At 35.4% G+C, this 15,463-nt stretch overlaps 1 protein-coding gene and 1 non-coding gene across 5 annotated transcripts in view; one reads left to right on the plus strand and one right to left on the minus strand.

Moving 5' to 3' along the window:
• Window positions 1–15,463, minus strand: part of WNK3 (WNK lysine deficient protein kinase 3) — a 163,873-nt gene that overhangs the window by 128,165 nt on the left and 20,245 nt on the right. The gene's annotated exons all lie outside the window — the stretch shown is intronic.
• LOC122691089 lies at window positions 5,398–5,463 on the plus strand. Its single transcript, XR_006340328.1, has one exon. It is a non-coding gene; the product is annotated as a small nucleolar RNA SNORD52 (small nucleolar RNA).

Below are 15,463 nucleotides of genomic sequence, written 5' to 3' on the forward strand. Positions count from 1 at the left end.
CCAAGGGGGATAGTATTCATGTAATGACAAATTATAAATAAATTTACCCTAATGAAAAAGGAAAAAAAGTTTTTATACATTAAAATAAATAATTCTCAAAGAAAATTAAGAAAACAACTCCATTCATAACATCAAAAAGAATAAAATATGTAGGAAGAAATTTATATAAGGAGGCAAAAAGACTTCTATCACTTAAAACTGCATGGCTGATTGATGTCAATGTATGACAAAAACCACTACAATATTGTAAAGTAATTAGCCTCCAACTAATAAAAATAAATGGGAAAAAAATGTAAAAAAAAATAAAATAAAAAAATAAAAATAATGTGCCAACTAAAAAAAAAAAAACTGCAAAACACTGTTGAAATTACAGAAGGCATAAATAAATAGAAATACATCCCATATTTATAGATTGAAAATCCTAATACTGTTAAGATGTCAATACCAAAAGAGATCTGCAAATTCAATGTAATCCGTCAAAATCCCTATTTTTGCAGAAATTTTTTAAAAATGCTAAAATCCATATGGAATCTCAAGGGACCTCAAATACACAAAACAATCTTGAAAAAAAGAACAAAGTTGGAGTTCTGGACTCCAAAACTTACTACAAAGCTATAGTAATCAAAATACTGTGATACTGGTACAAAGACAGACATAAAGATCAGTGGAACAGACTACAGAGCTAGAAATAATCCCTTGTATAGTCAAATAGATAATTTTCAACAAGGGTATCAAGATTATTCAATGAAGAAACAATTGTCCCGTCACAAAAAGTTTGGGAAATTGAGTATTCGTGTGCAAAAGAATGAAGAACTTATAAAAACAAAGTAGCACAGTGGTTACCCTTACCTTATGCCATATACAAAAATGAACTTAAAATGCATCAAAAACATAAGAGCTAAAATCATAAAACTTTCAGAAGAAAACATAGGGGGAAAATCTTCATGACACTGGGTTTCACAATGAATTTCTAAGCCAAAAGCACGCAGGCAACAACAGGAAAAAAATAGATAAACTGAACTTAAAAACTTTTGTGTATCAAATGCACTATTAAGAGTGTAAAAAGGCAATGCATAGAATGGGAGAAAACATTTGCAACTCACATATCTGGCAAAGGATTAATACTCAGAATATATAAAGAACTCCATCTCTCAACAACAACTCAAATCCAAAATTGGCAAAGGACTTGAATAGGTATTTCTTCCAAAACAGAAATACAAATGGTAAATAAGCACAAAAAAGAGGCTCAACATATCTAGTCACTGGAAAAATGCATATCAAATCCATAATGAGATGCCACTTCACACCCATTAGGATGGCTATTTAAAAAGCACACACATGATATTGGCAAAGATGTGGAGTAAGTAGAACCCTTATGCATTGCTGGTGGAAATGCAAAATGAACACTGTGGAAAACAATATGGCAATTCCTAAAAAACTGAACACAGAATTATCATATGATACAGTAATTCCACCTTCTAGGTATATACCAAAAAGAACTGAAAACAGAGACTTGAGCAGATACTTGTACACTAATATTCATAGCAGTGTTATTCACAATAGCCAAAAGGCGGACACAATACAAATGCCCATCAAAGGATGAATGGACAAAACAAGTGTGGTATATACATACAAGTTCTTAAAAAGGAATAAAATTCTTAAACATGCTACAACGTGGACAAATCTTAAAAATATTACACTAAGTGATGTAACTCAGACACAAAAGAACAAATATTATATGATTCCACTTAAATGAGATACCTAGAATACACAAATTATTAATAGAGACATAAAGTAAAATAGTAGTTACCAGGGGCTGGGAAGAGTGGGGAATGGGAAGTTATTGTTTAGTGGGTTTAAGTTTGGGGTGATGAAAAAGTTCTGGAGATGGGTGGTAGTGAGGGTGAAAGTACTTAATGCCACTGAATTGTACACTTAAAATAATTAAAATGGTAAATTTTATGTTATTTACATTTTGTCACAATAAAAATTTATTTTAAAAAAGGGAGGGAGGTGGGAGGGGGGATCAGGATGGGGAACACATGTAAATCCATGGCTGATTCATGTCAATGTATGGCAAAAACCACTACAATATTGTAAAGTAATTAGCCTCCAACTAATAAAAATACATGAAAAAAAAGAGTTAAGGAACTCATATAGTATTTGTCTTTCTCTGACTTATCTCACCTAGCATAATATCTCACCTAGCATAATGTCTTCAAGGTCTTTCCATGTTGTCACAAATGGCAGAATTTCCTTCTTTCTTGAGGCTGAATAATATTCCACTGTATACATATAAACATCACATCTACTTCACCCAATCTTCTGTTGACAGACACTTAGACAGACACTTAGGTTGTTTCCATATCTTGGCTACTGTGAATGCTGCAATGAACATGGGTATGCAGATATCCCTTACAAATATCCTATGACACCATTTATATGTGGTATCTAAAATCTGAACTTGTAAAAACAGAGTAGAATAGTGGTTACCAGGTGCTAAGGGTCGGGGAATGTTATTTCACGGTACAAACTTACAATTAACAGAGAAGTAAGTTCTGGAGATCTAACCAGCAGTGATTACAGTCAACAATATTGTATGTTTGGGACTCCCCTGGTGGTCCAGGGATTAAGAATCCACCTTTTATGCAGGGGACGGAGACAATCCCTGCAGGGTCAGGGAACTAAGATCCCACTTGCCAGGGCAACTAAGCCCACACACCACAACTAGAGAAGCCTGCAAGCTGCAACGAAGAGCCTGCATGCCACAGCTAAGACTCAACAGCAGCCAAAAATAAATTAATTAGTTAAAAAAATACTGTATGGTAAACTTCAAAGTTGCTAATAGACTAAATCTCAGCTGTTCTCAACACAAAAAAGAAATGACTATGTAACATGCATGATAAAGGTATTAACTAATGTTACTATAGTAATCATATTACAGTATATAAGTGTATCAAACCAACAGTGGTTGTTATACCTTAAATTTACACAGTGTATCTCAATATTTTTAAGCTTAAAAAAAAAAAAAGAGTTAAGGAACTCAAAGAACAAAAGCAAGGAACAACAAATTTAGAAGACAGCTGAAAACAAGTAAAGTGTTTATGCTTTTCTATCTAATCTAAAATGACTAATAAATTCTAAATGTCCCTGTAATTGGCTAGGAGTCATCCTCTCATGATAGATCAGTAGATTTGCTCTGAAGAATAAGGAATAAATTTTGATGCTTTCTGATTAAATAAGCAGAATACAAGTCTTTCATGTACCATATCAAATTACTGTATCTTTTGATCCTAGTCAGCATTAAAAGTAAACAACTTTACAAAATTACAACTGCTGTCCCAGACATATTGCTGAAAGTCCACTAAAAAAGGTACAGCCAAGCCCTTCAAAGGTCCACTTCTAATTCAATGAGAGGAAAGTAAACCTGTCAAACTAGCACCAAAATCCAGAGGAAAGTTTTCAGCTACTATAGTAATCTTAAAACACCGACAGTAACTTAAGACACAGACAGATTGATACACGTAGACACACACACATACTCTATTGTATTAATGATAACCAGTTTGATAAGGTAATTTTCATACATCGCCAATGAATAGAGTTAATACTAAGAAATGAATAAGGATTTAGAAGGCAAATTGTGATAGTTAATGGAGATGACATAGTCAGAAACCAGGAAAATTATAGTCTACAAAAATGATCCCTAAATCTACTGTCTCTAAGCAGTAAGGTCAAAAAAAGTATCAAATATCAATTTTCAGTGTTATAAATATTAGTACATATGGCTGATAAATAGAGGTCAAATACAAATTTACCAAATAGATTTCAACTACTCCATACTTCTTTCAAAAGAAATACTGTCCTGTTATGAATGTTAACTAAACACTTTATTATAATATATGGAATGCTAAAAATGTACACAAAATCTTTCCTGAGACAAGGCACAATATCAACACGATTAACCTACATATGTATTTATTCAAGATAAGAAGCATTTAGTTTCCAAAAGGTAAACTATGGCCTTATCAGTTATGTCTCTCAATTCAAACACCAAATATGAACTACAGAAACAGGTCAGAGGCTATATGGATCTGTTTCTGCAAACATGAAAGAAGGAAGAAGAAATCATCAACATTGTTATAAAAGCTGTATTATAACTTGTTCAAGTAAAGATGAATGCTATGAAGCCTTTAAAATGGTTCTTAAATATCAATGAATATTCTGAATAAATATGAAGTTACTAAGTATTTTATCACTAACATTTATTGAATACTCAAATAGGTACTGCATGCTTTATAAGCATTATCTCTAATTCTCAACATTTTATTTCTCAAGCTGAAGAGTAGGTATACAATTTCCACCATATTATTCTTTATTCAGATATCAGAAATATCTATTATACTTTTCTTTTTTTAAAAAAAAGTGAAAAAGTAAAGCTCCAAAATGCTAAACTACTTAGCTTGCCCACAGTACCTAGGAAGTTTACCTAGCACAGGTAAACTGGAACTTAGGCCTGCTGTATTATGAATTCTAAGCACTTCCTAGTTCAAAGCTCTGCCCCTCAGAAACAAAATTCACAGTAATAAAAAAAAAATTCACAGTAATGACTACAGACACCTCATTCACAAACCACTTTCCATGAAGAGATATGTGTAGCACCTTAGAACTAAAACTAAATGAAACACACACTAGGGTAATTATAATTTGTAGATGGTAACATCAGAGTATTAATCAAGAAATTAGCACATTAAAAAAAGAAATCAGCATATAATAATCACAGTTTGGCCATATGAGCATGTTAAAGATTTTAGACAATAATGGTATGTATCAATACCTAAATGAAAGTGTTCATCAATGGTGGTCAAAATAAGATATAGAAAGAGAGATGAAACACAGACATAGCCAGGTTCACTTGTCTTCCAGTACCACTGAACATAGAGGATTCCTCACCCAGTTAGGACCTGAACATCCAGTTCATTTGGTCAGTATACTGCCTTAGCAGGACACACAGGAACATCTAGTTCCTTTGTTCTGACTCTATACTTACTAAGCTAGCTTCTGATTATAATTTACCTTCCCATGTATTTAACCTACAGACCATTAGAGCATATGGCCTAACAACTGTATCAGGTAAAATGAATTCATTAATTTGTTCTAAACTAATAAATTTCTGTCCTATATCTAGGCATTTGAGTTAGCACTAGTCAGTCTCCTCAACGTGTCTAACCACTTCTGGACACTGACAAAAGGTGAAGGCCAGATATTGAACCAGGGCAACCCAACCATGAAACAGTTCCTCCGAATCCCCAAGCCAGAGAATGTCCTTAAATGACACCATTAACTAGTACCCCTTGAGCTTCAGCAGTTAGTTTAATGTTAAGAACCTTATTTTACAGGAATGATGATTTCTCAGTAGAGTTTCTGATGCAGGTCTTGATGTCAAAAATTAAGTTCTAACTCATTCGGAAGAGGGAATCTTAAAGCGTCCATTTAAGAAATCATTTCTTTTTTTTTCATTTATTTTTATTAGTTGGAGGCTAATTACTTTACAATATTGTAGTGGTTTTTGTCATACATTGACATGAATCAGCCATGGATCTACATGTATTCCCCATCCCGATCCCCCCTCCCACCCCCCTCTCCACCCGATCCCTCTGGGTCTTCCAATCATTTCTTATAAAATGGCTAAAAACATGAAAAGAGTGATCTGTTCAAATAACTAATGAGGAGGAAATTCTTATATCATCTATGTAAGTGTTATATGCAGGTACTTATATATCTGATGTTAGGAACCTGATGCTGGGAAAAATTGAAGGCAGGAAAAGAAGGGGACAACAGAGGATGAGATGGTTGGATGGAATCACTGACTCAATGGACAGGAGTTTGAGCAAGCTCCAGAAGCTGGTGATAGACAGGGAAGCCTGGCGTGCTGCAGTCCATAGGGCCACAGAGTCGGACAAGACTGAGCCACTGAACTGACAAGTGTTATATACATACAATTGATAGAATATAAATTCCTGCTCTATCCCTTTGGGTAAGTTAATGTATCTAAACCTCACTTCTACCACCTGAAAACTAATCATTCCTACCTCTTTTAACTATTGCAAGATTAAATAAAATACTCAAATTAAGTACCTGCATAAGTGCTCAATTAACATATTAATTTTGATAAATGCAAAAGTGTACAATACTATTATTAATAACTTAACATACACTCAAGTTCCTCAAACCACAAATTTCCTGATTGTTGGGTTTTCAGAAACTTAACACTGTTATACTTAGGAAGAGTCCACATAAAACTAAAAGGTAGTTCCAATTGATAAATGTAGGAGAGTGGAAAATAGAAAATCACCATTAGAACACCAGAGTTAATACTTATTACAGGCAAAATACACTAATGGATGCCAAAATAATAAGGGAAAGTTTGAGGAGAAACAGATATTTGCATAGGCTCAAAGTATCTACTCCTAAGATATTTATTTATTAATATCTACAAAGGGAAAAGATTAATTTATAATAGATAAAACCTATCAGACATCACCCTAATTGAATGATGAATGTTATCATAACCAGTAATCCATACATCATATACCCCCTGCTATGATGCACTGAAAATGGAGCATCATTTCTATGGTATTCTTGCCAAAACTCATAAGCCTAAAGCTAATCATGTAAAAACATAAGACAAACGCAAATTAAGGAACACTCTTCCCTGATGGCTCAGATGGTGAAGAATCTGCCTGCAATGCAGGAGACACAGATTCAATTCCTGGGTTGGGAAGACCCCCTGGAGAAGGGAATGGCTACCCACTCTAGTATACTTGCCTGGAGAATTCCATGGACAGAGGAGCCTGGCAGGCTACAGCGGGGTTGCAAAGAGTTGGACACAGCTGAGTGACTAACATTTTCACTTTCTACAAACTAACTGAGCAATACTCATTAAAAGTTTAAAATCATGAAAAAAACAAAAAGTTCAAAATCATGAAAAACATGGAAAGATTAAAGAATTGTCACAGATTAGAAGAGACTAAACATCTATTTCTGCTTCATTGACTATGCCAAAGCCTTTGACTGTGTGGATCACAATAAACTGTGGAAAATTCTGAAAGAGATGGGAATACCAGACCGCCTGACCTGCCTCTTGAGAAACCTGTATGAAAGTCAGGAAGCAACAGCTAGAACTGGACATGGAACAACAGACTGGTTCCAAATAGGAAAAGGAATATTTCAACGCTGTATATTGTCACTGTGCTTATTTAACTTATATGCAGAGTACATCATGAGAAACACTGGGCTGGAGGAAGCACAGGCTGGAATCAAGATTGCTGGGAGAAATATCAATAACCTCAGATATGCAGATGACACCACCCTTATGGCAGAACGTGAAGAGGAACTAAAGAGCCTCTTGATAAAAGTGAAAGAGGAGAGTGAAAAAGTTGGCTTAAAGCTCAACATTCAGAAAAGACCATGGCATCCGGTCCCATCACTTCATGGCAAATGGATGGAGAAACAGTGGAAACAGTGGCAGACTTTATTTTTGGGGGCTCCAAAATCACTGCAGATGATGACTGCAGCCATGAAATTAAAAGATGCTTACCCCTTGGAAGAAAAGTTATGACTACCCTAGACAGCATATTGAAAAGCAGAGACATTACTTTGTTGACAAACGTCTGTCTAGTCAAGGCTATGGTTTCTCCAGTAGTCATGTATGGATGTGACAGTTGGAATATAAAGAAAGCTGAGCACTGAAGAATTGAAGCTTTTGACCTGTGGTGTTGGAAAAGACTCTTGAGAGTCCCTTGGACTGCAAGGAGATCCAACCAGTCCATCTTAAAGGAAATCAGTCCTGAATGTTCATTGGAAGGACTGATGTTGAAGCTGAAACTCCAATACTTTAGCCACCTGGTGTGAAGAGCTGACTCATTTGAAAAGATCCTGATGCTGGGAAAGATTGAGGGCAGGAGAAGGGGACAAAAGAGGATGAGATGGTTAGATGGCATCACCGACTCAATAGACATGAGTTTGAGTAAACTCCAGGAGCTGGTGATGGACAGGGAGGCCTGGCCTGCTGCAGTCTATGGGGTCACAAAGAGTCAGACACGACTGAGTGACTGAACTGAACTGAGAAGAGACTAAAGGGACATAACAACTACATACAATGTGGGATCCTGATCTGGAAAAAAAAGAACACCAGAAGGAAAACTGGTGAAATCCAAACAAGTTTTATACTTTAGTTAATAGTACTGAACTAATAATAATTTCCTAAAGTTTTGATAACTGTTCTCTGGTTGAAATATTAGCATAAGAAGAAACTGAGTGAAGGACATACAGGAATTTCTATACTATCTTTGCAACTATTTTGTTAACAGCAAATTATCTCAAAATAAAAAAGAAAACTAATTGGTAAAGGAAAAACTAATTGGTAAACAGTAAAAGTAATCAGTCAACAGTATCCCTGTTGCTTGCTATATCCAAACCTATCACTTCTTTCAAACAAATCTATATTTAACAGCTCTTTAATCTTTTCACTAATTCCAATCTCCAAGCCTTCTTCTTACTGACTATAATTCCCTCAACTATAAGCTTTTATGAAAATGGAGCCTGAATCTGCTTTTTCTCCCCATTATGTCCCTAGCACTTAGCACAACTCTGATACATTGTAGGTACTGAGCATTTACTTGCTGAATGAATGAACAATGAATGAATGACAGCTGTTTGCTCTGTATTCACTTCCTATTGCTGCTATAACAAATTACTACAAATTTAGTGGCTTAAAACAACACAAATTTTTTATCTTCCAGTTGTGGAGATCAAAAGTCCAAATGAGTCTCACTCAATTAGAATCAAGGTGTTGGCAAGGCTGTGTTTCTTCTGTATGCTCTAGAAGAAACTGCTTGCCTCTCCCAGCTTTTAGAGATTGCCCACATTCCCATCACTCCAACCTCAGCTTCCACTGTCAGATCTCCTGCTGACTAATGACCATCTTTCTTCTCAAAAGCACCCTTGTGATTATACTGGGCCCACCCAGATATTCCAGGATAATCTACCTATCAGAAGATCTTTAATTTAGTTGTACCTGCAAAATCCATTAGGTAACATTTGTAGGGATTCCCAGGTAGCTCAGTGGTAAAGAATCTGCCTGCCAATGCAGGAGACAGATTTGATCCCTAGGTTGGGAAGATTCCCTGGAGAAGGAAATGGCAATCCACTCCAGTACAAGTAAACTTACAAACAATGTGGAAAAAGTAAAATTCTTGTTTCTATAGAGGAAATGGAATACATCAGATTATTTTTATGGCATTTAGTGCTCTCATGTTCATTTAGATCCTCTCTTTACCTTCCACAACACTGAAAGGCCTCTCCTCTCCATCATTCTGTGTTTTTTAATATGGCTACTTCATTGCCATAACTATCTACTCTCCAACTTAGTTTGCCAACTTTACTTTAGTTCAGTATTTTTGGAAAATATTACAGTTGCATATTCCCTCCTCTCACTCAAAGTTCTTCAAAGTTAGAGAATGCCTTCTACTGCTTTTGAATAATCCCAAGACTCTCCAGAATAGTGCTCTTCTTAGACTAGAAATCCATTAAATGCTGTTGTTAGGGAGCTAAGAATCTATCGTGTTTTTAATACTTCTGAAAAATGAGATTCCTTTGCCTCCCTTGGTAACACATACCAAGGTCTATCAGGAAATTTGATTGGGAAATCCCATGGACAGAGGAGCCTGGCAGGTTACATTCCATGGGGTCACAAAAGAGTCAGAAACAACTTAGTAACTAAACTACCACCACCAATATACTTATAGGTTCTAGGGAATAGGACATGGACATCTTTGGGGTGTATAACGATATGTATCAATTTGTCATCTATCAAGCAGATAGTTACCTCAAAACTAACTAACTCATTGAACTGGGAAAATTAATTATATTTCTCAGACCAAGTCTGTCTCCTGCCACTCTCACCCTCTGCCATTTCATGAAAACATTTGCCTTTGGTTTATAGCTTTTTTTTTTTCAAGTCTTTATTAAATTTGTTACAATACTGATTCTGTTTCATGTTTTGGTTTTTTGGCCATGAAGCATGTGGGATCTTAGCTCCCTGACCAAGGATTGAACCTGCACCCCTGGCACTAGAAGGACAAGTCTTAACTACTGGACTGCCAGGGAAATCAGAGCATTAACTATATTTAAGTAAGTTGTATTCTCCCTCCCTTCAGTGTAATTATTCTTTGCCTATGACAGTATTCCACTTTGAGGGCTGAGTCTGACGAAAACAGAGGAAATTAAAATAAAATAACACTATTCAGGGTATGCTTATATGTAATGAAGCATCTTCTTGATAGCTCTAACAGAATCTAGAAACACTTCCAAAAGGGGCATAACAAAAATACTTTAAGAGCAAAAGTATCCCAGTGTGAATACTTTGGACAACAATATTTATTCAGAAACAAATTCTAGCATGTATTTTTAAATTACCTTTTCCTTTATTGGAAATTCAGCTATTTTCACACTATTTTTTAATTTCACAATTAAATGTAGGGCTGCCTAAAAATATACTTCTCCCCAAAGTGTTTTTGATAAATGAAAATAAAACAGAAACAAGTTTCTCCAAAATTTTTATAGATACTCCAAGCATGGAAGTACAGATCTTTAAACTGTTACTTCTACTTGCATTGCTTGGAATATATTCACTACTATAATCAAAGTATATTAGAATGCTCACTCAACATGTCAACCTGCTATAGTCAACTGTGTCTTTTTTTCTAATCTTTCTTTTCAGTGGCATTTTTAATTCAGTTCAGAGACTATAGCTGACTTGTTAGAGGTCTAGTTGTTAGATCTACTTAAAGATGGCCTGTTTAATTATCTTGAAAAGCACATAATCACAGAATTGATCCCACAGTGAAGCTTATTACAAGCAAATATATTTAGAAACAGTCAAATAACAAAATTCACATACCTATGTGATTCTTCCAATTGGAAAATAGCCCCATTATATGAAAACTCAGTTCCATCAAGAAAACAAATGACATACTAGTGAAAGTAAAGCAGAAACTGGTTGTCTTCCCATGTGTAAAAGCAAAGTGCTACTGATTTTTCAAGCTGCCAGTGGATGAGAAAACTATTACATACCCATATGACCGACTCCTCCTAAAAGTTACTAAACAGGCCTTTTAGTAACATATGACCAGGTCTTTCAACATCATGAACTAAAAAGTCTTCTAAATAAAACATATGACTGAGAGCCCTCACTCACAATAAGTTACCAATTTATCAAGTAATTACCAAGTAATCTACAAATTCTTTACAAAAAACAATAGATCAAAGTCTTTACACTAATGCATTAAAAAATCAAATTATGGAAGAGAAAAAAATAAATCAAATTATGGAAACCATAAAATACGACAAACTGTTGGAATGTAGGTATTTATGGCCAAATCTTAAATCTGACACACATCATCAAAGGGTTTGTCTGTTTTTAACATCCTCAAAGTCAAACATCAGCAGTACAATCTATCCTGATTCTTGCACTGCCCTAAAGTCATTGTATTCTAAATAAATGGGTATGAGGCTTTTAAGAATTGCTGGACAAGGCTCAAGTATCTACCACAGGGGGAAATATCATCAAGGGAAAAAGGTATAAAAGCCTTTTCTGAGCTATGAATTTCAAATCAAACATACAAAAGTAAAATTTTAAAAAGGAAAAGAACTGCCATATTTCAGGTTGGAAGATTAAGAGGTGGTATGTATGCAATAAAAATATAGCTTACATATTTTAATGTTAATAAATAGAAAATACATATCAAGTTGATAAAACAAAAGTATAGACACACAAATTTTATATATTATACATACACACCTATATAAACAAAGGTTGGGAAAGAATCTAGAATAATTTAAACTGTTCACTGGGATATTTTTCAACAAACTTGTTTAATTATATAATAAAGAGTAAGATTTTACTGAAAAAACTATGAGAAATTGTACATTACAAATAACATAGTACTTACAGGAAAGCAATTAAAAGATGATGTCCTTATTATCTTCCTGGGATTCTAAACAAGTTTGTTGCTGCTGTTTTCAGTCATCAAGTCATGTCCGACACTTTTGCAACCCCATGAACCATAGCCCACCAGGCTCCTCTGTCCATAGGATTTCCCAGGAAAGAATACTGGAGTGGGTTTGCCATTTCCTTCTCCTGAGATCTTCCTGACCCAGGGATCGAATCCATGTCTCCTACATTGGCAGGTGGATTCTTTACCACTGACCCACCAGGGATGCGCTCTAAATAAGTTAGTTTTTCCTAATTCCAAATATGCAAAAAATGACATGATATCTAAAAAGAGTATCAACTAAGTCTACTAATTTCGACATTCCTTTCAGAATGTGCATAGTCGCTCAGTTATGTTCAATTCTTTGCAACCCCATTGACTGTAGCCCGCCAGGCTCCTTTGTCCATGGAATTTTCCAGGCAAGAATACTGGAGTGGGTTGCCATTTCCTTCTCCAGGGGTTCTTCCCCACCCAGGGATGGAACCCAAGTTTCCTGCATTGGCAAGTGAATTCTTTACCATTAGTGCCACCTGGGAAGCCCAATTCAGAAAAGAAATCTTCAGTTGTTGTTCTTTGTGTAAATTAAAATATACTTTACACTTTAGGACTTCCCTGGTAGCACAGTGGATAAGAACTCGCCTGCCAATGCAGGGGACACGGATTCGATCCCTGGTCCAGGAAGATTCCACATGCTCTGGAGCAACTAAGTCCCTACTCCACAAATACTGAGTCCAAGCTCTAAAACCTACAAGCTGCAACTACTGAGCCTATGTGCCACAACTACTGAAGCCTGCATGCCTAAAGCCTATGCTCCACAAGAGAAACCACCACAATGAGAAGCCCACACACCGTAATGAACAGTAGCCCCTGCTCACTGCAACTAGAGAAAGCCTGCACAAAGCAATGAAGGCCCAGTGCAGCTCCCCAAAAATGTACTTTATCTTTGTAAATTAAAATTTACACTTGCTCCCCATGACAGATCCACAAATCTGGCTATATATCCAATTACCCGGAGAACTTTTAAAAGTAAGTTCCTGGGGGAAATTCCCTGGTTGTTCAGTGGTTAGGACTCCATGCTTCCACAGCAGGGGCCACAGGTTTGATCCCTGGTTGGGGAACTAAGATCCCTCAAGCTACACAGCAGGAACAAAAAGTAATAATAATAAAACTGCATTTAAAACATAAATAAATAATAAAAGTAAGTTCCTGAGTCTTATCTCCTGGAGATTCTGATTTAGAAAGTCTGCAGTGGATGCCATGAATCAGTAATATATGATATAATATTATATAAAGCTCATGTTGGTATATTAAGGGAATTCCTCCTGTGATTCAGCTGGCTCTTGGAATTGATCCCTTATTTCAGTGCTTTTCAAGCTCTACTGTGCATAAAAATCACCTGCAGATGTTACTAAGAGGTAGATTCTGATTCAATAGGTCTGGGGTCCTGGGGACCTGCAGCTCTAAGTTACCAGGTGATATCCATGCTGCTGGTCCATGGAGTACACTTGGAGTAGTAAGACCTTATAGGATCTTTCAGTCTTTCCACAGGTGAATAATAAAAGGTATTCCCATATGCAGTTATTATTACTGAAATATTTTCAAGTTTTACAGAAACATTCTTTAGCATAGCTAGAGTATACAACTTGCAAAATATTTGACTTATCTTTACTATGTGTCCTACTACCAAGTGAATGGAAATTATCTCCCCCATTTACAAACAGAATAACACTAAAAGATGAGTGTTACTGCAGTCAAAAGATATAAACTTCCATTCATAAGATAAATAAGTACTAGAAACATAATGTACAACAAGATAAAGATAATTAACACTTGTATGTTATCTATAGAAATGGTTAAGGGAGTAAATACTAGGCATCCTCATCACAAGGAAAAAAAATTATCTATTTAATTCTGTATCTGAGACGATGTTCACTAAACTTACTGCCCTATTCATTTCATGATGTATCTTAGTCAAATCATTATGCTGTACACTTTAAACTTACACAGTGTTCTATGTCAATTATATCCCAATAAAATTAGAAGAAAAAAGCAAATAACAATAACAACAACAAAGGACCAGACAATAAGTATTTTGCATCTTGTAGGTCCCTACCCCCAAAAAAGATGAATGTTACTGAAATCACAATGCAGAGTTTAATTAAAAATTACATACCTTCATTCACACACACACACACATATATATATATATGCAAAAATATTTATCATGACCATGTTTATAATAGTAAAATACTGGAGAAAATCTAGAAGTCCAACAATAGAGGACTGATTAAATATCTTATAAAGGCATCTATCAAAAATAATGATGTAAATGTACAACTACCAGTAATGAAAAGATGTTCATGATTAAGTTTAAAAACAAAGTTTTGTCCAAACCTTATAGTATGGTTCCATGGGGGTGCATACAGTCACATATACATTTATTCAAAAGAAAGAGTCCATAAAGATATATACTAACATGGTTAAAGCATCCTCAAAGAATTATAATTTCAGGTGATCTTAATGTTTGTTTACTTGAAGGATCCAATATTCCTACTATGACACAGAATTTATAATAAAATTCTTAAAGGGTAAAAAGGGGTGAGAAGAAAACCAAGCAAACCCCGCATAGCACATGCACACACCTTTCAAGAACTACTCTAATGGCTTGACTCCAAACAGTCATCAAGGGACTTCCTATATTCAAAGCACTTTGAAAGCTTGTTAAAAATGTAGTCTTGCATCCCACCCCAGATTTAGAGAATCTGAATCTCTGATGATAGTCTCCTAAATCTGCATACAAAGCAAACAGTGACTCTTAAACACAGTAAAGTTTGGAAACAAAAAGACTCCTAGAAATGCAGGGACCAAGACTAAATTTCAACCTATCTAAATGGCAAACTATAGCAAATTCAGAATGGGTGAAATCATGATACATACCTATACACCCACACACAGCAACCACTGGAATATGAACAACAAAAACCTGTATTTAGCAACTAGCTTTATTTAATCTTAATTTTAAGCATCTCTTATGAACACTGACCATTTCCCATGAGCTGACTGAGGTCACAAAGGTTTTCCTTATGTTTGATCTACATCTCTCTGAAGCTATTCCTATTATAACCTTTTCTATGATGTTCTGTCTCCATTTACTCCTTCATTAGTTAAAAGTACCATATAGACATTTACTACGGAACCAAATATCTAGATAATTCAACCATTCTTCTGATGCTTTCACTTCTCCTTCCTAAACAACATTCCAGTTGACCTACCCCAGTAGATTCTGGTGATTATTTCATCCAAAGATCCTCTCTGAGGCAAACTCAAAGGCATGGAGAGGAATTTATACTACTAGAAGCCCTCAAAGAAGCAAGGAAAGCATTTCCTGTTCTGAAAAACAGCACATG

The sequence above is a fragment of the Cervus elaphus genome, chromosome X (genome assembly GCF_910594005.1).
Source record: "Cervus elaphus chromosome X, mCerEla1.1, whole genome shotgun sequence".
Taxonomy (NCBI): domain Eukaryota; kingdom Metazoa; phylum Chordata; class Mammalia; order Artiodactyla; family Cervidae; genus Cervus; species Cervus elaphus.